This window comes from Ursus americanus, chromosome 29 (genome assembly GCF_024610735.1).
Source record: "Ursus americanus isolate L20-20 chromosome 29, mUrsAme1.1.p, whole genome shotgun sequence".
Lineage (NCBI taxonomy): Eukaryota > Metazoa > Chordata > Mammalia > Carnivora > Ursidae > Ursus > Ursus americanus.
This window is the reverse complement of record NC_142155.1, coordinates 6,619,006-6,642,825: the sequence shown is the minus strand read 5'-3', so window position 1 is coordinate 6,642,825 and position 23,820 is coordinate 6,619,006. Positions and strand designations below refer to the sequence as shown.

The window sequence follows — 23,820 nt, the reverse complement described above, 5'->3', positions numbered from 1 at the left end:
CTAGTCTTTGTAAATATACACATATTTTTCGGGGCACCTGAGTGGCTCAGCCGTGAAGCGTCTGCCTTTGGCTCAGGTCATGATCCCAGGGTCCTGGGTTTGAGCCCCACATTGGGCTCCCTGCTCAGAGGGAAGCCTGCTTCTCCCTCTCACGCTCCCCTCGCTTGTGTTCCCTCTCTGTCAAATAAATAAATAAAATCTTAAAAAAAAAAAACCACATATTTTTCTACTTTTTTGTAAAACCATCAGTTTTTTATACCTTTATTTTTTTACTCTTTCTACTGTGTATATTATAATGTGTTTTTAGTTATTACATAATTGTGGTGTTTGTGATATTTATGTAGTGGATGCAACCTAATTTTACCTATTCCCACATTGTTGGATGCTTAGCTGTTTAAAAAACAAAATTTCAATGTAAATATACAGTATTTTTATTCTTTCACATTATTTAAACATGTTCCAATTGAATGACTATAAACTGATACCTTTTTGAAATTTTTGTTTATTTTGAGGTGTAGAACATTTTTTTTCGTGTATTTACTCTATTGTCTGTGAATTCCTATTAATGTTTTTTTTCTATTACTCTTGTGCTTAATAATTAATGTTTTAAGTGTTTTTTGATTAGCACCATTGTTTGTCAGATTAGTAGGTTTTTTCCACGCCATTTTTTTTTCACTTTCAGTTTACTTAATATTTTGGTACTATAGTTTAACCTTTTCATATTTTCTGTCATTTTACTTCTCAAAACTTGAAAAATTATGACCTGCCCAGAACTCTAATGGATATTAGTCTTATTTGCTGGTACTATTCCTAGGATTAAAAAAAAAATACCCTTAATCTACTTTTAATTCAATGTGATGTGAATATTATGATTAACCTGTAAACACCCCAAATTCTTTCCATCCAGAGTTTTCTTCCCTTTGCTCTTTTCTTCCCCCAGTGAGTACAGTAACCTGTGATGTGGGAAATACTTGTAAGTAATCATGTAGAACTGTAATTTGACTGGAAGCTTCCTCTTTGAAAGAGGTCTAACAGTTAATGCCTTAGGAAATCATAAGAGCCCCCCCCTTTTTTTTAAACTTGGGATTTAGTATTTCCTAGACGTATTTTTGTGTTGCTTTCAGTGTTGGTGGTGGTTTCAGTGTATCAATTTTATTTAAAACCTGAAGAAGTCCTTCTATTTCCTGTATCTGATCTTTTGTTGGTTCTAGGAAGATTACTCTGAGCTTTGAGGATTTACTCTCCTTCATTTGTTGTATTTTCTTAAGAATCTCTGGTTTTTTGGGGCGCCTTGGTGGCTCATTCGTTAAGCATCTGCCTTCGGCTCAGGGCGTGATCCCCGCGTTCAGGGGGATCTCCCCCGCTGAGAGCCTGCTCCTTCCTCTTCCACTCCCCCTGCTTGTGTTCCCTCTCTCGCTGGCTGTCTCTCTCTCTGTCAAATAAATTAAAAAAAAATATCTCTGATTTTCACATCTATCTTTTATGCATACCTGCTTTTCTTATTTTCTTTCCTTCATCTGTTTCTTCCATGCACTGAGTACATTTTTTAAAGATTTATTTATTTATTTTAGAGGGAGAGAGAGCATGAGCAGGAGGCCCAGAGGGAGAGAGAGTCTTAAGCAGACTCCACGCAGAGCCTGATGCAGGGCTTGATCTCACAACCCTGAGATCACAACCTGAGATGAAACCAAGAATTGGATGCTTAACTGACTTTGCCACCCAGGCGTCCCTCTGATAACTTTTGAGTTAGCTTTCTTATTCACTTTCAGAGACAGGAAACCTTATTTATTTTTTCCCTATGTTTTTTGTTTTCTCACTGTGCCCTCTAGTTTTACTAACACATCCAAGAAATGTCAGTATCAGGATATGATTTCTTTTGATGTAGATTAAAATGAAATATAAAAGTATGTCTAAAACCCTCAAAACAGACATTAGTAAAGGAAACAGGGCTCTTCACAATCCCAAATAATAAAATATTCCTGGGACCATTTTCCTTTCGCATTAACCTTTAGAGGCCCCATCAGTATGGCTTAACAAGTGTTGAATTAACTCATGTTTTATTCATTCAAAAAATGTCTTATTTTCTCTTTGTTCTTGAAGAATAGTTCTAGATATACAATTATATATTGATACACATTTTCACTGTTTTGAAGATAATATACCAAAGAAAGACTATGGCTCTTATTGTTGCTATTGAGGAATTATGTTGCCAGTCTAATTTTTCTTTTCTGTTAGTGTATACATTATGCTTTCCTTATCTGTGAGTTCTTATTGTTCCTTAAGCCCAGAATATTTTTATATTTTCCTACATTGTTTCTTCTCCAAATGTGTCTCTTTAAAAAACAAAAATTATACTTCTCATTCTGTTTTCTATGTTTGTTAACCTCCTTTCTCTTTCCTACATTATGGATGATTTCTCTATATCCGTTTCCAGCTTACTACTTTTCCCATTACCTGTCACTAATCTGATATTTTCTCATTCACTGAATTTTTAATTTTTTATTTCTTAGTTCCAGTTGCTTTTATTTTTTTCAAATCCCCCTGTCATTTCATTCATAGCTATTTGATAAGCCTAATTAATACCTGAAGTATTTGGTGATCCAAGCTTGTTATTTATTATAATGTTCGGGTTTTTTGTCACTTTATTTATTATTTTTGTTTATTATGCTATTTAACAGATGATGGCTTATTTTCAAGTTCAGTATTACCCCCTGTTTCTCTGAATTTTATCTGTGGACATTCTGAAAAATTGGGGATGTTTTCATCATGGATGATTTTGCCAGGGTTTTCCTGGTGAATTTTACCAAATATTTACAGAGGAATTAGGAAACAAATCATAAGAGACTCAATGATACAGAACAAACTGAGGGTTGAGAGAGGGAGGTGGGTGGGGATGAGCTAGATCGCTGACGGGTATTAAAGAGGGCACTGGGTGTTGTATGTAAGTGATGAATCACTAAATTTTACTCCAGAAACCAATATTGCACTGCATGTTAACTAAGTAAAATTTAAATTTAAAAAAAAATTAATGCCAATATGTTTCAAAGTGGTTCAAAGAGGAAGGAGCATTTTCAAACTCATTATGGAAGGCTACCATTATCCTGATGCCAAAGACACTATAATAAAACTATAATCCAATATCACTGATAACTAAATATGCAAAAATTCTCAACAAAATATTACTAAATTGAATTCAATAGCACATTAAAAGGATCATACACCATGATCAAGTGGGATTTATTCCTAGGATGCTAGACTGGTCAAATATATGCAAATCAGTAAATGTGATACAACACGTTCATAGAACTAAAAATACAACGTGATCACCTCAACAGATTCAGAAAAAGCATTTGACAAATCATTTTATCTTAAAACTTTCAACAAATTAGGTATAGAAGGAACGTATCTCAAATACAATAAAAGCCACATATGACAGGCCCACAGCTAACATCACACTTAAAGTTTGAAAGCTTTTCTGAAATCAGTAATAAGATAAGGGTCCCAACTCTCATCTTAGCTATTCAAAAGTACTAGAAGTCCTAGGCAGAGCAAGTAGATAAGAAAGAGAAATAAAAGGCATCAGATGGGAAAAGAAGTAAGTATTCTCTTTTTGGATATGAAATTCCTAAAGGCTCCACCAAAACAGTAATAATCAATGAATTCTCAAAAGTTATAGGATATATTATCAATATACAGACATCAGATGCATTTCCAAGAAGAAATAAAATAATCCCATTCACAATAGCATCAAAAACAATAAATTAGGAATAAAAGGTCTACACACTGAATCAGTACAAAACCTTGATAAAAAAAAAATTGAAGATAAAAATAAGTGGGAAAATATCCCATGTTCAGTGATAGGAAGTTTTTTTTTTTTTAATTCTACTCATTCTGCCCTTCTCCACTCCCCCACAACCACCAGTTTGTTCTCTGGATTTATGGGTCTATTTCTGTTTGTTTGTTTTAGATTCCACATATAAGTGGAATCATGTGGTATTTTTCTCTGTGTCACTCATTTCACTTAGGATAACATCTTCTAGGTCCATCCATGTTAATGCAAATGGAAAAATCTCGTTCTTTTTTATTCCTGAGTAACATTTCATTATTGTCTTTATCTATTCATCTATCAGTGGACACTTAGGTTGCTTCCATATCATGGCAATTATAAATAATTCTGAATGGGACGCCTGGGAGTCTCAGTGGGTTGAGCATATGCCTTCAACTCAAGTCATGATCCCAAGGTCCTGAGATCAAGTCTCAAATCAGGCTCCTTGCTCAGCAGGGAGCCTGCTTCTCCCTCTCCCTCTTCCTGCCATTCCCCCTGCTTGTGCATTGTCTCTCTGACAAATAAAATCTTTAAAAAAATTATTCTGCAACAAATATAGGGGTACATATATCTTTTCAATTTAGTATTTTCATTTTCTCTGGGTAAATACCCAGTAATGGAATTACTGGATCATATGATACTTAAATTTGCAATATCTTGAGAAACCTCCATACTGTTTTCTTTGTGGCTGCACCAGTTGCATTCCCAACAACAGTGCACAAGGATTCCCTTTTCTCTACATTCTTACCAACACTTGTTATTTCTTTTTGATATTAGCTATTCTGACAGGTGTAAGGTGATGTCTCACTGTGATTTCCATGATGATTAGTGATGTTGAGCATCTTTTCATGTATCTATCAGCTACCTGTATGTCTTCTTTGGAAAAATGTCTCTTCAGGTCCTCTGCCCCTTTTTAATCAGATTATTTGTTGGGTTTTTTTTTCCTTGTTGGTTTATATAAGTTCTTTAATATTTTAGATATTAACCCCTTATCAGATATATCATTTGTAAGTATCTTTTTCCATTCAAGAGGTTGTGTTTTTCTATGTTGATTGTTTCCTTTGCTGGGCAAGTACTTTTTATTTTTCCCAATAGTTTGTTTTTGTTTTTGTTTCCCTTGACTGAGGAGACATATTTAGAAACATGTTGCAAAGGCCCATGTCCAAGAGGTTAGTGCCTAAGTTTTCTTTGAAGACTTTTATGGTTTTGTGTCTCACTTCTAGGTCCTTAATATATTTTGAGTATATTTTTGTGTATAAGAAAGTGGTCTAGTCTCATTCTGTTGCATGTAGCTGTCCAGTTTTCCCAGTGCCATTTATTGAAGAGACTGTCTTTTCCCTCATTGTGTATTCTTGCTTGTTTTGTTGTAGATTGACTGAATAAGCATGACTTTATTTCTGGGCTTTTCGTCCTATTCTGTTGACCAATATGTCTGTTTTTGTGCTAGTACTATACTTTTTTGATTACTGTATCTTTTCAATATAGCTTGAAATCTGAATTATAATACCTCCAGCTTTGTTCTTTCTAAAGCTTATTCTGGCTATATGGGTGGATTGGAAAAATTGTTAAAAGCCACCTACAGATTCAATGCAACCCCTATAAAATTGGAGTGGCATTTTTCGCAGAAATAGATAAAGCAGTCTTAAATTTGTATGGATGCACAAAAGATCCTGAATAGCCAAAGCAATCCTGATAAAGAAGAACAAAGCTGGAGTCATCATACTTCCTGATTTCTAACTTCAAATACTAAAAAGTTACAGCAATTAAAACACTGTATTTCTGGCATAAAAATAAATATGTATATCAGAACAGAATACAAGCTCAGAAATAACCCCCCACATTATGCATTTGACAAGGAAACCAAGAACACTCGATGGAGAAAAGATAGTCTCTTTAACAAATAATGCTGGGAAAACTGGATAACCAAACAAAATTAGACTCCCATCTTAAACCACTCACAAAAATTAACCATAAGATCTGATATTGTAAAACTCCCAGAAGAAAACATAAAGAAGAGGCTCTTTGACATTGGTTTTGGCAGTGAATTTTTGGATATTACACCAAAAACACAAGCAACAGAAGGGGTTTCAAGACGGCAGCATAGGAAGATCTTGAGCTCACCTCCTCCCACAGAAACGACAGATATACAACTAAATATGGAATAATTTCTTCATTAAAAGCCTTGAAACCTGGATGAACAGAGCATCCACAATGAGAGATAAAGACAAGGTCTTGCCAAAAAGAGAAATGTCGCACCCCAGGCGTAGTGATCCAAGAGTGGGAGGCTTTCAAAAACATGGAACTTCTCCCTGGGGAGCAAGAGGTTGAAGCTCCATGACAGACACGCCAAACTTTAGATCCTACAAAGGAGAGACAAGCCTTCCAAAAGCCAGGCTTTGAAAACTAAGAGTGATTACATTCAGGAAAACTACAGAGCTATATAGGAATTGAAAAACTGCTCTTCAAGGGCGTATGCACAGTCTCCTTCACCCTGAGACACACCAACAAAACACCAGTTGGAAAATCACCTAAAATATAAGTGAAGAGACCCACTTGCTAGTCCTGGGGTATCTGCCAGAGGGGCAAGAAACTGCTGAGAAACCCTGGAAATGGAGACAGAGTTGGGTGCCGTTTTTATGATTACATTCTACCACGCTAGTTCTGAGACTGCCAAGTGCCATCTTAGTATTCTCACTTTTTACCTATTAATGCTGGTAGGTACAGTCCATTGAAAGTCCCACCAGCTTCCATAGCTGCACTACCCACCAGAGCACCTCAACCAGCTTGATTGTGTGGGTGGGTGGGTCAGGGAGAGCCATGCCCACCACTTCGGTTCCTAATGGCAGTCACAGAGCTCTTTCCGGCTGAGCTGGGAGAAAGCCATGCCCAGTGCCACAGCCCTAGTCATACAGGAGAGGGGAGATCCTTTCCCAGCCCTACAGTTGCTATGACAGGTGCAAACCAAGCACCTCCCATCTCTGTAGTCCCAGCCATGGCTGTGGCAACCCAAGAATTCCAGCTGGGGAGAGAGCCCCACCCTCAGCTACTCCACAGACTCTGTCCTGCCATAACCTCTGGGATAGCGTCAAACATGTTAACATTTGCAATGCATGTATCCAGAAGGAGAAAAAGAGAAAAGTGCAGAAAACTTAAGAAATTTAAGTAGTGGCTAAAAATTTTCCTTATCTGGGGAAGGCAACACATGCAGGTCTAGGAAGTACAGGGAGTTCCAAAGAAGATGAACCCGAAGAGATTAGTACCAAGACACATTATAATTAAATGTCAAAAGTTAAAGAGAAAATCTTACAAGGAACAAGAGAACCCCTATAAGGCTATCAACTGATTTCTCAGCAGAAACTGTATAGGCCTGAAGGGAGTGACATTGTATATATATTAAAGTGTTGAAAGGAGAAAACTTACAATACTCTACCCAGTAAGGTTATCATTCAGAATTGAAGAAAAGATAAAGAGTTTTCCAGACAAGCAAAAGATAAAGGAATTTGTCACCACTAACCTGACATTATAAGAAATATTAAGTAGACTTTGAGCAGAAAAGGCCTTAACTAGAAATAAAAAATACATAAACAAAAAAAAAATCTCACTGATAAATATAGGAGGATCAAGCACTTATAAAAACTAGCATGAAGATTAAAAGACAAAAGTAGTAAAATCAACTTGAACTACAATAATTAGTTAAGAGATATACGGTGCAAAAGATGTAAAATATATAAAAAACATAGAGGGGGAATAAAAATATAGTGGTTTTTTAATGTGTTCAAAAATAAGGAAACCATGAACTTAAAATAAACTGATACACACACACACATAAACGTTGTTATATATGAAACTCATGGTAATCACAAACCATAAACCTATAATAGATACACAAAAAAATAAAGCAAAAGGAATCCAAATATACCACTAAGGAAAGGCATGAAACCACAATGGAAGAGAGGAAAAGAAAGAACAGAGAACTATAAAAACAACCAGAATATAATGAACAAATGGGGATAATTACATACCTATTAATAATTACTTTGAGTATAAATGGACTAAATTCTCCAATAAAAAGACATAGCGTGACTGAATAGATTAAAAAATATGAGTTATGGATATGCTGCCTATAAGAGACTCACTTCAGGTCTAAAGATACATACAGACTGAAAGTGAAGTATGTAAACAAGTATTCCATGCAAATGGAAACGAAAAGAAAGCTGAGGTAGCAGTACTTGTATCATGCAAAATAGACTTTAAAATAGACTGTAACAGAAGATAAAGGGCATTATATAATGATAAAGTCAATACAACAAGAGAATATAATGCTGATAAATATTCATGTACCAGACATAGGAATACGTAAATATATAAAGCAAATATTAACAGTCATAAAGAGAGAAACTGATAGCAACACAATAATAGTGGAGGACTTACATCAATGGATAGATCATTAGGGAAGAAAATCAACAAGAAAATATTGGTCTTAAATGACCCATAAGACCAGATGGGCTTAATAGAGGTATACAGTACATTCTCCTTTTTTTAAAAAATTTTATTTATTTTTACTTGAGCAAGCATGAGTAGGGGCATGGAGAAGAGGCAGAGGGAGAGGGAGAAGCAGACTCCCCAACTGAGTGGGGATCCCAGTGTTGTGCTCCACCCCAGGACCCTGGGATCATGACCTGAGCCGAAGGCAGATGCTCAAACAACTGAACCACCCAGGTGCCCTTATACAGTACATTCTATGCAAAAACAGCATACTCTCCAGAATTCTTCTCAAGGGCACATGAAACATTCTATATGACAGACCACAAATCAGGCCACAAAACAAGTGTCAGTAAATTTAAGGAGGTTAATATTAAACATCATTTGTGACCACAATGGTATGAAACTAGAAACCAATTACGCGAAGAAAACTGGAAAAAACGCAAATATATGGAGACTAAACAAATTATTAAACAACCAGTATGTCAAAGAAATCAGAGAAATTAAAAAAAAAAAAAGACAAATGAAGTTAGAAACACAGTGTTCCAAAATCTGTATCCAAGAATACTCTATCCAGCAAAGCTATCATTCAGAATAGAAGGAGAGAGTTTTCCAGACAATCAAAAGTTAAAGGAATTCATGAACACTAAACCAGCCTTATAAGAAAGTTAAAGGGCATGCTTTGAGTGGAAAGGAAAGACCATAAAGAAGAGTAAGGTAGGAAGGACAAAAGCAGTAAAAATAAGTATATCTATAAAAATCAGCCAAGGGACTCACAAAATAAAAGGATGTAAAGTATGACACCAAATACCTAAAACATGGGGAGGAGAAGAGTAAAGAATAGGTTTAAACTTAAGCAACCTTCAACTTATTTTTTTAAGGAGCTAAGATACTGACATAATAGGAGGATCCTAGGCTTCTCTTATCCCTTGAACACAACTAGGTAACTGTCATATCCTTCTGAATACCCGAGAAAGCAACCATCAACCTAATACAAACTGCTGAATGCAGAAGACGTTATATACAAACCTAATGGTAACCACAAGTAAAAAACCAGTAATAGATAAACAAAAAGAAAAAGGAATCCAAGTAAATCACTAAAGAAAGCCAACTAATTGTGAGAGAAGAGAGCACGGTAAGAAAGGAACAGAGGAGAACTATAAAAACAACCATAACATAAGTAACAAAATGGCAATAAGTACATATGTATTTATAATGACTTTGAATATAGACTAAATGCTCCAATCAAAAGACATAAGGTGATGAAATGGATTAAAAAAAACACCCATTCCTATGCTGCCCACAGAGACTCATTTCAGATCCAAAGATACATGCAGACTGAAAGTGAAGTTACGCAGAAATATTTATCATGCAAATGGATGTGAAAAAAAAAGCTAGGATAGTAATACTTAGACAAAATAAACTTTAAAACAAAGACTGTAAGAAGGACAAAGAAGGACATTACATAATCATAAATGGAACAAACCAACAAGAAGATATAACAATTGTAAATATTCACCCAACATGGGAGTACGCAAATACATAAAGCAGCTAAAAACAAACAAAAGGAAGTAATTAATAGTAATACAATAATAGTAAGGGACTAAAACACCCCACTTATATCAGTGGATAGATCATCCAAACAACAAATCAACAAGAAAACACTGGTTTTGAATGACACACTGGGACACATGGATTTAATACATATATTCATAACATTCCATCCTTAAACAGCAGAATACATATTATTTTCAAGCACACATGAACATTCTCCAGAATAGATCACACATTAGGTCACAAATCAGGCCTCAACAAATTCAAAAAGACTGAAGTCATACCATCTACATTTTCTGATCACACACCATGAAACTAGAAATCAACCACAAGAAAAAAATTTGGAAACAGCACAAATACATGGAAGTTAAACAAAATGCTACTAAAGAGTGAATAGGTCAACCAAGAAATCAAAGGAAAAAATAAAAAATTAAATAGAGACAAAAGAAAATGAAAACACAATAGTCCAAAATGTTTGGATACAGCAAAAGCAGTCCTAAGAGGAAATTATTTAGCAGTACAGGCCTACCTCAAGAAGCAAGAAAAATCTCAAACAGCCTAACCTTACATCTAAAGGAGCTAAGAAAAGATCAACAAATGAAGACTTAAGACAGCAAAAGGAAGGAAATAATCAAGATCAGAACAGAAATGATATAGAAACTAAATAAAACATTAGAATAAATCAGTGAAATGAGGAGCTGGTTCTTTGTAAAAATTAATAAAATTGATAAACCTCTAGCCAGACTTTGAAAAAGAAAAAAGAGAGGACCAAAATAAATAAAATTACAAATGAGAGAGGAGAAATAACAACAATCACCATAGAAACACAAATAATTATAAGAGAATATTATGAAAAACTACATGCCAAAAAATTGGACAACCTTCAAGAAATGGTTAAATTCCTATAAACATATAAACTACCAAAACTGAAACAGGAAGAAATAGAAAAATTGAACAGACCGATAACTAGCAAAGAAATTGAATCAGTGATCAAAATACTCCCAACAAAGTCCAGGGCAAGATAACTTTACAGGCAAATTCTACCAAACATTTACAGAAGACTTTATACCTATTCTGAAACTATTCCAGAAAACAGAAAAGGAAGGAAAACTTCCAAATTCACTCCATGAGGCTAGCATTACTGTGATACCAAAACCAGATAAAGACTCCACTAAAAAAGAGAACTACAGGCCAATATCCCTGATGAACACGGATGCAAACATTTTCAGTAAAATACTAGCAAACCAAATCCAGCAATACATTTAAAAAATCATTCCTGAGTTGCAAGGGTGGTTCAGTATTCACAAATCCAGTGCCTGGGTGGCTCAGTCCATTAAGAGTCCCAGGGCAGGCTCCCTGCTCACCAGGGGGTCTGCTTCTCCCTGGTCTTCTGCCCCGTTCATATGCACGTGCTCTCTCTCAACTAAATAATCATTAAAAAATATTCACAAATCAATGTGATACACCACATTAATAAAAGAAAGGATAAAAACATACGATCATTTCAATAGATGCAGAAAAAGCATTTGACAAAGTACAACACCCATTCATGATAAAAACCCTCAACAAAATAGGTTTAGAGAGAACATACCTCAACATCATAAAGGCCATATACGAAAACCCCACAGGTATTATTATCCTCAGTGGGGAAAAACTGAGAGCTTTTCCTCTAACCATGGATGTCCACTCTCACTACTGTTAACATAGTACTGGAAGTCCTAGCCATAGCAATCAGACAACATAAAGAAACAGGCATCCAAATCAGCAAAGACGTCAACTTTCACTATTTACAGGTGACATGGTCCTCTGCATAGAAAACCTTAACTACTCCACCAAAAAACCTGCTAGAACTGATAAACAAATGAAGTTGCAAGATACAAAATCAACCTACAGAAATCTGTCGCATTTCTATACACCAATAATGAAGCAGCAGAAAGAGAAATCCTATTCACAAGTGCACCAAAAACAGTAAGATAACAAGGATTAAACCTAACCAAAGAGTTAAAAGACCTGTACTCTGAAAACTGTCAAACACTGATAAAAGAAATTGGAGATGACACAAAGGGATGGAAAAACATTCCATACTCATGGATTGGAAGAACAAATATTGTTAAAATGTCATACTTCCCAAAGCAACCTACACATTAACGCAGTCCCTATCAAAATACCACTAGCATTTTTCAGAGCTAGAACAAAAAAATCCCAAAATTTGTATGGAACTGCAAAAGACCCCCAATAACCAAACAACCTTGAAAAAGAAAAGCAAAGCTAGAGGCATCATAATTCTGGACTTCAAGTATGATTACAAAGCTGTAGTGATCAAAACCAGATGGTACTGGCACAAAAATAGACACATAGATCAAGGGAACAGAATAGAAAACCCAGGAATGAACTCACAACTGTATGATCAATTAATCTTCAACAAAGCAGGAAAGAGTATCCAATGGGAAAAACACAATCTCTTCAACAAATGGTGTTGAGAAAACTGGACAGCAACATGCAAAAGAATGAAACTGGACCACTTTCTTACACCAAACACAAAAATAAATTCAAAATGGATTAAAGAGCTGAATGTGAGACAGGAAATCCTCAAAATTGCAGAGGAGAATACAGGTAGTAACCTCTCTGACATCAATTATAGCAACTGCTTTCTAGGTATGTCTCCCAAGGCAAGGGAAACAAAAGCAAAAATAAACTATTAGGATTCCATCAAAATAAAAAGCTTCTGCAGAACAAAGGAAACAGTCCACAAAACTAAAAGGCAACCTACAGAACGGGAGAAGATTTTTGTAAATGTCATATCTGATAAAGGGTTAGTACCCAAAAATATATAAAGAACTTATAAAACTCAACACCCAAAAAAACAAATAATCCAGTTAAAAAATGGGCAAAAGACATGAATAGACATTTTTCCAAAGACATACAGATGGCCACCAGTCACATGAAAAGATGCTCAAGATCACTTATCATACAGGTGTGAGATACTGCCTCACACCTGTCAGAATGGCTAAAATTAACAACACAAGAAACAATAGGTGCTGGCGAGGATATAGAGAAAGGAGAACCCTTGTGCACTGTTGGTGCAAAAGCAAACTGGTACAGCCACTGTGGAAGACAGTATGGAGTTTCCTCAAAAAGTTAAAACTAAAACAACCCTACAACCTAGCAATTGCACTACCAGATATTTCCCCAGTTAATACAAAAATACTATTTCAAAGGGATACATGCACCCCAGTGTTTATAGCAGCATTTTCTACAATAGCCAAATTATGGAAACAGTCTAAGTATCCATCAACCGATGAATGGATAAAGAACATATGGTATCTCTCTCTCTCTCTTGCCCCCCCCCATGCTCTTAACTATAGAGATCAAACTGATGGTTACCAGAGGGTGGGTGCGTAGGGGGATGGGTTAAAACGGGATGGAGATTAAGGAGTACATTTGTTGTGATGAGCACGAGGTGTTGTATGGAAGTGCTGAATCATTATACTGTACACCAGAAATTAATATTATACTATATATTAACTAACTGGAATTTAAATTAAAAATTAGGAAAAAAAAAAGACACGCACACCTGTGTTTACTGCAGCATTAGTTACAGTAGTGAACATATGGAAGCAGCCTAAAGGCCCATTGATAAATGAATAAACAAGATGTGGTATATATATACAATGTATATAACTGAGCCATAAAAAAGAATGAGATCTTTCCATTTGTGACAAAACGATGGACTTAGAGGATATTATGTTAAGTGAAATAAGACAGAGAAAGACAAATACCATATGACTTTACTTATATGTGGAATCTAAAACAAAAGAATACGCAAACAAATAAACCAACAAAAACAAAAAACGAATTATAAAATATAGAGAATAACTGCTTGTTGCCAGAGTGGAGGGATTTGGGCGGCGGATGGGAAAAATAAATGAAGGGAATTAAGAATATAAAATTTCAGTTATAAAATAAATCACTGAAATGTAAAGTACATCATGGAGATTATTTTTTTGACAATAATAGTGTAATAACATTGTATGGTGATAGCAACTACACTTATCATGGTGAGCATAGGTTAATGTATAGAACTGTCAATTCATTATGTTGTACCTGAAACTAATACAACTAATATTAGTTATACTAATTAATATGAGTATATCAACTATACTTCAAGGGGAAAAAAAGACACTGAATCAGTACTGAAAAAACTCCCATGAAAAGTCCAGGACAGGATGGCTGCACAGGTGAACTCTTCAAACATTTAAAGAATAGTTTATAACTATTTTTCTCAAATTATTTTAAAAAGTTGAGGAGGATGGAACACTTTTACACTCATTTATGAGGCCAGCATCGCCTTCATACCAAAATCAGACAAGGACACTATCAAAAAAAAAAAAAAAAAATTACAGGCTAATATCCCTGATGAACATTGCTTGCAAAACTCCTCAACAAAATAGTAGCAAACTGCATTTAACAATACCTTGAAAGGATTATACTCCATGATATTATGAAATTTATTTCAGGGATGCAAGGATAGCTTAACATGTGCCAATCATTCAAAGTGATCCAGAACATTAACAAAACAAAGGTTTAAAATTATATCATTTCGATAGATGCATAAAAAGTGACAAAATGTAACATCCAATTATGATAAAACTCTCAACAAAGTGTTTATAGCAGAACATACCTCATCATAATAAAGGGCATATATGACAATTCCACAGCTAACATCATACTTAACAGTGAAAAATGGAAGGGTTTTTTTTTTTTCTAAGATCAGGAACAAGACAAGGATGCCCATTCTCTCCACTTTTATTCAACACAGCATTGGCATTTGTAGCCACAGCAAAGTAGGCAAGAGAAAGAAATATAAAACATTGAAATTGGAAAGGAAGAACTAAAACTGTCAGTCTTTGCTGATCACGTGTTACTATTTATAGAAAACCCTAAAGACTCCATCAAAACATATTAGATCTAATAAATGAATTCATTACAATTGCAGGATAAAACATTAATATACAGAAACCTGTTTTGTTTTTGTACACTAATAACAACCAGAAAGAGAAATTAAGAATATTACCCCATTTACAATTTCATCAAAAAGAATAAAATACCAAGGAATATTTAAACCAAGGAGGTGAAAGACCTGTATTCTGAAAACTATATTACTTAAAGGAATTGAAGACTACCCAAATAAATGGAAAGATATACTGTGCTCATGGATCGGAAGAATTAATATTGTTAAAATACCCATACTACTAATAGCAATCTGAAGAGCCTCTGCAATCCCTATCAGAATACCAGTGACATTTTTTACAGATAGAAGAAATAATCTTAAAATATGTGTGGAACCATAAAAGACCCTGAATAGCCAAAGCAATCTTGGGAAAGAACAAAGCTGGAAGTATCACACTCCCAGATTTCATACCGTACTACAAAAGCCATAATATGGAATACAGTATGGTACTCATACAAAAACCAACACAAAGACCAATGGAGCAGAAGAAAGAGCCCAGAAATACACCCATGCTTATATAGTCTATAAATCTATGACAAAGAAGGTAAAAATATACATTGGAGAAAATGCAAAAGAAGGAACTGGACCACTTTCTTATACCACAAACAAAAATAAACTCAAATTGTCTTAAGGACTTAAATATAAGACTTTAAACCATAAAACTCCTAGAAGGCAGTAAGTTTTTGACATCCATCTTAGCAGTACTGTTTTGGATCTGTCTCTTCAGGCAAGGACAACAAAAACAAAAATTTTAAAATGGAACTACATCAAACTAAAAGCTTTTGCACATCAAAGGAAACTATCAACAAAACAAAACAAAAAGGTAACCTAATGAATAGGAGAAGATATTTGCAAGTGATACATTCAGTAAGGGGTTGATACGCAAAGCATACAAAGAACTCCTACAACTAAGTATCCAAAAAATGTGCTATAAAATTGGTAGAGGACCTGAATAGACATTTCTCCAAAAAAGAAATACAGATCGTCAGCAGGCATATGGAAAGATGATCAAATCAGTAATCATTAGGGAAATTCAAAACCACAGTGAGATACCGCTACACCTATCAGAATGGCTGCCATCAAAAAGACAAGAAATAACAAATGGCGGCAAGCATGTGGAGAAAAGGCGGCCTTTATGCGCTGCTGGTGGGAATGTTAAGTTGGTGCAGCCGGTACGGAAAACAGTATGTGGGTGTTCCTAAAAAATTAAAGATAGAACCCCTGTATTGTTTAACAGTACCATTCGTGCGTATTCATTTGAAGATGAAAACACTGATTTGAAAAGACATATGCACCCCTGTGTTCGTCACACCATTACTTACCATAGCCAAGATACAGAACAACCTACGTGTATAATGGAATATTAGCCATAAAAGAATGAAATCTTGCCATTTTGCAACTACATGGATGGATGTAGAGGGCATTATGCTATGTGAAATAAGTCAGACTGAAATACAAATACTACATGATTTTACTTAAATATGGAATCTAAAATGCAGATCAAATGAACGAACAAAGCAAAACAGAGATTCATGGATACAGAGAACAAACTGATGGTTTTCCAGAAGGGATGAACATTGGAGGCTGGATAAAATAGATGAAAGTGACTAAGAGGCGTAATCTTCATTTATAAAATAAATAAGTTACAGCGTAGTGATTATAGTCAATATTATAAAAACATTGTGTGGTGACAAATGGTAACTAGACTTATGGTGGTCATTTCACAATGTATATAAATACCAAACGCTATGTTCTATAAGTGATTATAACTATATATAGTATAGTTATAAACTAATTAGTAGTATAATATAACTAATATGATAATTACAACTAATATAATATTGTATATCAGTTATACTTTGATAAAAAGAAAGGTAGAGATGGAACTGGGACTGAGCACCAGCAAAGCAGACAAACAAAAACAAAATCATAAGCAACAAAAGCAAAATTCAACAGATGGGACTCCATCATACAAAAAAGCTGCACAGCAAAAGAAATTATGAACAAAATGGAAAGGCAGCCGAAGATAAAGAACTCTTACATCTCTATCAAAATACAGTCCAATTAAAAAATGGGCAAAGGAACTCCAAAGAAGATATACAAATGGCCAACTAGTACATGAAAAAGGCTGAACATCACTAAGCATCACGGAAATGCAAATCAAAACCACAATGAGATACCACCTCACACCTGTCAGAACAGCTGTCATCAAAAAGACAAGAGAAAAGTGTTGGTGAAGATGTGGAGAAAAAGAAACTCTTATGCACTGGGAATATAAATTGGTGCAGCCACAATGGGAAATGGTATGGAGGTTCCTCAGAAAATTAAAAAATAGAACTATCGTAAGATTCAGCAATTCTACTTCTAGGTATATATCCAGAGGAAATCAGGATCTTGTAGAGGTAGCTGCACTCCCACGTTCATTGCAGCATACTCACAGTAGCCAAGGTAGCGAAACAATCCTAAATGTCTGTCTGTAGGTGAATGTGGTGTGGATACACAGAGTGGAATATTATTCGAGCAAGAAGGAAATCCTGACTTTGACAAAACATAAATGGACCTTTGAGAACGTTATGTAAAGTGAAATAAGTCAGAGAAAGACAAATACTGTTGGTATTACTTCCATGTGGAGTCTAAAAAAGCTGAACTCATAGTAGAATGGTGTTTTAGCAGGGCTGTGGGGTGTAGGGAATGGGGAGATACTGGTCAAAGGGCCCAAACTTCCAGTTATAAGATGAATAAATTCTGGGGATCTAAAAAACAGCTTGGCGATTACAGTTAATCATACTGTATTATATACTTAAAAGATACTAAGAGAGTAGATTTTAAATGTTCTCACCACAAAAAAAGAAATTATGTGAAACAATGATGTGTTAACTAACCCTCTTGTGTTGTGGTAATCATTTTACAACATAAGTTATCAAATTATCACATTGTACATCTTAATGTCATATGCCAATTATATCTCAATAAAGTTGAAAAAAAAAAGTGGTTTTGTATTTGCATCTTCCAGTTGTAAATACAAAGTTAGCTTACTTTCTCGGTGTGGGCTCCTGGAGTACTCAGTAGTGTAAATTTGAACTGCAGACCCAACAGAGACCTGGCTGGCTTTGCACATTCTTAGAGGTGACTGTTTCTAGTCCTACTATAGGTATCAGTACTAACTTGGAAGTTTCTTTTCCTGGCACATAGATGTTTATCAGCCAGTCTTTAATTAGTACTTTAGCTCTGTAAGATTAACCTAACGAATATTAGACTACGTTGGAAGGGTCCAGGCCTTAGCTGAGAGTTCTGTACAGTTAATATTATTTGCTTGGTGTATCCGTTTCTGAAAGTTAATTGTCTGATTTTATCTAACTTTTATTTCCCCTTTTTGTTTTGGCCTCTGAGAATCTCCTTTTCTTTCTGAAGAATTCAGCAATGTATTAATATATGTTACTTTATCTAGTATTAAGATACATTATCAAGATCCTATAAATAAATGTTGGTTGCTTATCCTGACACTCCAGGGCATTACCTAACAGGCTAACCCAAGGATTATTTAAATGTCTGGGGATGTATTTTGTCATATCCCTGATTTTGCAAAGTTTCATATTAACCCATAATTCCTATCTGGTATAGATGTAAATGATTTCTATACACAAACATTCTCTACACACACACACACACACACACACACACACACACTCAGGTTATGTTAGGGGTTTATCTTGTAGGATATTCATCAGTTTGTATCTAACCTAACAGTATTATTCCAGTATTTTTTCTTAAAATCCAATACTCAATTCCCAAATGTTCTTTACAGTCATTAATAATGTAAATACACCCTTGACATGTATTCACTCTAAATTTGTATGAGAATCACGTTTTTAACTTTTTGGAAAGTATTCTTTCACATCAGGATCAAGCTGGATTGCACTCTGATAGCTTTTTTTAAAGAATCTTGCCAACCATAAGCAGAAGTAACTACTGAAGCGAAAGTAATCTTATTTTATTCTTCATTGAATCTAAGTGATAATGGGGACTAGCTCAGTCACTGGCACATGGACTATGCTCAGTCAATATTTGCTATAAAGAATGAATGAATGTATAACCATTTATGTTTGGCTATTACAGCTTTAATTTTGTTGTGTCCTTTTTAGAATCATGGTTTTTCATGAATATTTGCCTACCTTAAAAGAATCTTAATACATCTAGTTATTTCTAAAACATCATTTTATGTAATTAATTGCAGCAATAACTTTTACTCTAAACTATGTAACATATTTACTTTTATTAAAGTCTATACTTCTTCATGTGAGTGAGAGCTTTTGAAAATTGTTTTTTTATGATTTACTTTCAATTGAGTCTGGATTGTTAACCTTCATTCTTACTGCGTGAAGTTTTAGGATCTTTGTACAGCAGGTTCTGTCTACAGCACAGATCGGCACGGCTCTGATCCCGGAGAGCTAGGGGAGTGGCGGGGCCCCTCACTCATGCCAGTTTGCTTAAAGCCTTGTTGGTCAGTTCCAGAGGTCAATTTTCTGGACATTACTGCCTGCTAATTGCTTCCCCACTGTGATCATCCACATTCTGATAAGCCAGATTTATATTAATAGCTATGGTTGATATTGCTAAATATTTTGGTTATTTCAAAAGTTTTTTGGTACACTTATAACATTTATGGGAAAAGGGTTTTCATAGCTATCTATTTCCCCAACCTCCCAGGAGTAACCTCATCTAAAATGTTTTTTCCTTGTCCTAAGTACTTTAGTTTTCTTATTTATATGATTAATGCATATTAATTATAGAATAACAGGAGAATAAAGGGGGTGAAATATAATGTTAGATGCTTTAGAAAGTAGGGAACGCTTACTAGTGCATCGTCTATCCAGATTTAGGGCTGATACCATCTGTCCCTGTCTATCTGAGTCTCTTCTCCCCTATTGTTCAGCTTACTTCCAGTGCTGGTCTGTTAACAGAAATTGATGGCACACAGTCTAGCAATTGTGTTTCCTTAATTCACTGTGGTAACTGATAAACATTGTTATCAGAATCTGGCAAGTGGTTGGAAATTTTCCATAAATGTTCCTGGGGGCTTTCAGAATTGTTATGCTTTTGTGAGAGATTGAGATATGATGGCTTTGGGTATGCAATGGTAGCAACAGCACAAGGGGATTGTGATTATCTTAGATCTAATATTTGATCTAACTTTGAACAAGTTACTTACTCTTTCTAAACCTGGGTCCCTATTATTTAAATTGAGATTATACCTCCTCATAGGGTGATTTTAAGAATTAAATGATACAGTATATAAATAATGAGCAATGTACACAGTGCAAAATAAGAGCTTAAAAGTTATAGTATATTTATTTTGATATTGTTTTCTGCTACTCTGATGCCACATTTTCCTGTAAGTTTTGCTTGGCTGGCAGCAGAGATAATAGGAATTCAAGTTAAAAAAAAAAAAAAAAGATCTGGGGATGTACTATATGGTGACTAATATAACAAAATAAAAATTATTTAAAAAATTTTTAAAAAGATCTGAATCTAACACTAGACTCTGGCCCTCCCCATGTGAACTTAACATTTCTGAGTGTCACTTACTTCAGTTTTTAAACGGGAAATGTCATTATCAGTGTTGTCGAGATACCAGATGGAGTGTCCCAAGTCTTTTGTCTAAATCTTTAGGCAGAAGAAACTAGCATAATTCTGATTGTTCCAGTAGTTTTTAGTTAGCTTTACTTGGTTTCATGCATTAGTAGTTATATGAATAGATAGAACAGAAATAGGAGGAATGATTCAGTATTCTAATATATATCCATAGGCAGTCCTTCCACATAACCAATCTCTGTCACTGTTTAGTGATGATTATATACCTTTGATCTGAAATTGGGTTTTTTTGAAGATTTTATCTATTTTTTTCAGACAGAGAGAGCACAAGTGTGTGGGGAGGGGGCAGGTAGAGGGAGAGAGAGAAGCACACTCCCCACTGAGCAGGGAGCCCGATGGTGCTCCATCCCAGGACCCTGAGATCATGACCTGAGCTGAAGGCAGATGTTTAACCAGCTAAGCCACCCAGGTGCCCCTAAAATTGTTTTCTTTTCATTTATTTCACAGAATTCATTTGTGAACTTGCAAGCGCTCACCACTTTTCTGTTATCCTGTTGTGAAGTGTGATTTATCTAATATTAGTGATGCATGTACATCTTTAAACAAATGTCAGTGACTCAACAGTGCAAACTGTTTTGATTAAATGAGAAGGCATATGGTTTCTACAGCCTCCCCACATCCTTTGGAGTGCATAAAATGCCATGTTTTTAGTATTTACTTTTGACTTTCACTCAAATGTCACACAGTCCCTAATGATAAGGAAATGAAATTTTTTTCTATTAATTTGTTGCCTTTGAGAAGTTGGTCATAAATAAGCACAGTGCCCTCTGTATATAGGCAGATGGCTGTTTTAAAGCTTGTTGGGTAGGGCTCCAGAGCTTTCCAGATTCTGAGTCACAATGAACAAGTCATTTTTGAAAATGACCATCTAACAGAAATCACTGCCTTTGCCCCACCCAAGCCCATGTGATCATCTTCCAGGAAATATGAGAACTTTTATGAAGGTGCCACTAGTCCCTTTTGGGGGCTTTTGGATACTTCTGGACAGTCTTCAGCTCCAATCCCAATAAGTGCTTAGCAGATAAAAAAGTTAAAATATCTATATATAATTATAATTCTGCTTTTTAACATGTTATAGGAACTTAAATAGACATAGCTTTTCCTATATCTCTATTACATTTTGCTTACTTGAGACTAATTATTATAGCTCAGAGAGTTCATTTGAATTTTATTCTGCTACCACAGCACTAGTGGTCTCTACCAGTATTGCAGAGTTTAAATTTTGATTTGAAAGATTTTGTTCAAATTATTCATTAAAAACTAACCATGCCGAGTACTGTGGCATGCTATTGGAAGAGTCCATGCAATTACAATCTTTACTTTTTAGATGCAGTTTATTCACCCATTCTGAATCTTATGCAGTCCCTACTGTATGTAAAAGAAATCCTAAGGGCTTGCTTAGAGGCCTTGTTGAAATCAATGTGTTCTGTGTCTGGGACTGCTTTTGACAAAACATAGCAACTCTACCACAATAGGACAGGAATTAAAGTTAGTGTGGCCTGACATTGTTTCTTAATTGATGCACTTTCCCAGTGGACTCTGTATGCTCTTCTTAGTTCTCAAAAATTTTCTGCATAGCAATGTCCTCAAATGGTCCTAGAATCCATATATATTATTCTGTGGATTAAGACATGAACGTTCATATTTTTAAAAATTCACATAACACTTCCCACTTCTATTCCTTTAAGTGCCTTTTGTATGGCTTCTCAGTAATTATAATATTATTAATTCCATCTACAAGTACTTTGTATACTTTAGGATAAAGTTCTTCAAATTTTAATTTCAGTTCAGATAGCCAGTTGCTCATATACTCATTATATTTGAAACTTTAATTCTGCTTTATCTTTTATATATATTATTTTTTATTATCTCCACACCAAAGATCATTTCTTTGAATGGGAAAAATGGTAATAAGATAGTTTTTCTTTTGTCATGTGTTAATTTTATACCATTTTTTCATAATGAGACTGCCCCTTCCTTGTCCTTTTTTGCTGTGAACCTAAGCAAATATTTGTTTGCCTTCTGATTTTTTTTAAAAAGTCTTGCTTTATTTTGAAGCTCCATGATAAATACACCCTGATGTAGTTCAGTGTCATTACATAGTTTAACTTTGCCCCTTACTTACACCTCTTCTCCCAGCAATCAGTTGACCCATACCTGTGTGCTTAACTCTTCCTCAGGCTCTTGGCTCTCACCTGTTCCATAACAGTGATCCAGGGAGCCATGGATAATTTCATTTCAAACTAGTAGTTTAGCAGTGCTTCTGGAACTTCTGACCTCACATTCTAGTCCCAATAAACATTTTTTGTGCCTTGTTCCCTATCTGGCAGGGATGGAAATGGAGTTCCTGTCTTATTTACCTCTTCTTGCTTTTCTGCATTTGTCAGCCTTCCCAATTTCTTACCATCTACTCAAAACTGAGATCCTGCTATCTACAGATAGATCATGGTTCTTCAAACATAACCTCTTCTCAGGATCCTCTGTTCTTTCGTTGTACTCATCAGGGTGCCGTTATCTCTTGCCGTTCTTCTGATGTGGGCTGAACTTCTTTGCTATTGCGCTGTCCTTCCAAACACACTTTGTAGGAGTTCCTCCCAGTGTAAATAAAGCCTGTGTCTTCCCTTTGGAAACTGCCAAGCTCTAGTTTGTAGATTTCCACTTAGTGGCACCTCTGAGATTTCCAGAATCTTGCCCATGGGTTTATACATAGTTTTAGAGTAAAACCCTACTATAATAAAGGCCTACTTGGAATTTTTGCCTTAAAGAATTGGGCTGTACCATATGTCAGTCATATGTGCATATTTTGGGCCAACCACAGAGCTTGAGCTAAGCCTTCTTAGTCAATACCTTGTTTTTTCCTAATTTTCACTTTTTTTCTTTCTTTTTTAAACTGAGAAGTGTTCTTAGTCTGGAGATAGGCACCCACTGAGAGTCTCTTATCATTGTAGTCAAAAGAGATTAAATTCTCTGGGAACTAAAGCCAAAGGAGCAGATTCTGCATGTCTTTACCTATACGGTTTTCCTCTGGCATGTCAGTCCCGAGCTCAGTCATACCTGTGCTTCTCCTCCTCGACAGAAGCAGTGGGGTGGAGGAGGTGCAAGCTCTCTGTAAAGCTGCAGATGTGATGGGGGGAAAAAGGAGGGAGACATCTTTCTATTTCCATCTGATTATCTTCCTTTCTCAGACTTAAAAATAGCTAACGTTCATTTTACCAAGCACCATTACAAGTATTTACATGGGTTAACTCATTTATGAAATAGTAGCTATTCTTAGCCTCCTTCTATAGATGAGAAA

The 23,820-nt window shown here is 35.3% G+C and overlaps 1 protein-coding gene across 1 annotated transcript in view; it reads left to right on the top strand.

Moving 5' to 3' along the window:
* The window catches only part of MEI4 (meiotic double-stranded break formation protein 4), a 177,141-nt gene that overhangs the window by 79,116 nt on the left and 74,205 nt on the right, over positions 1-23,820 (top strand). The gene's annotated exons all lie outside the window — the stretch shown is intronic.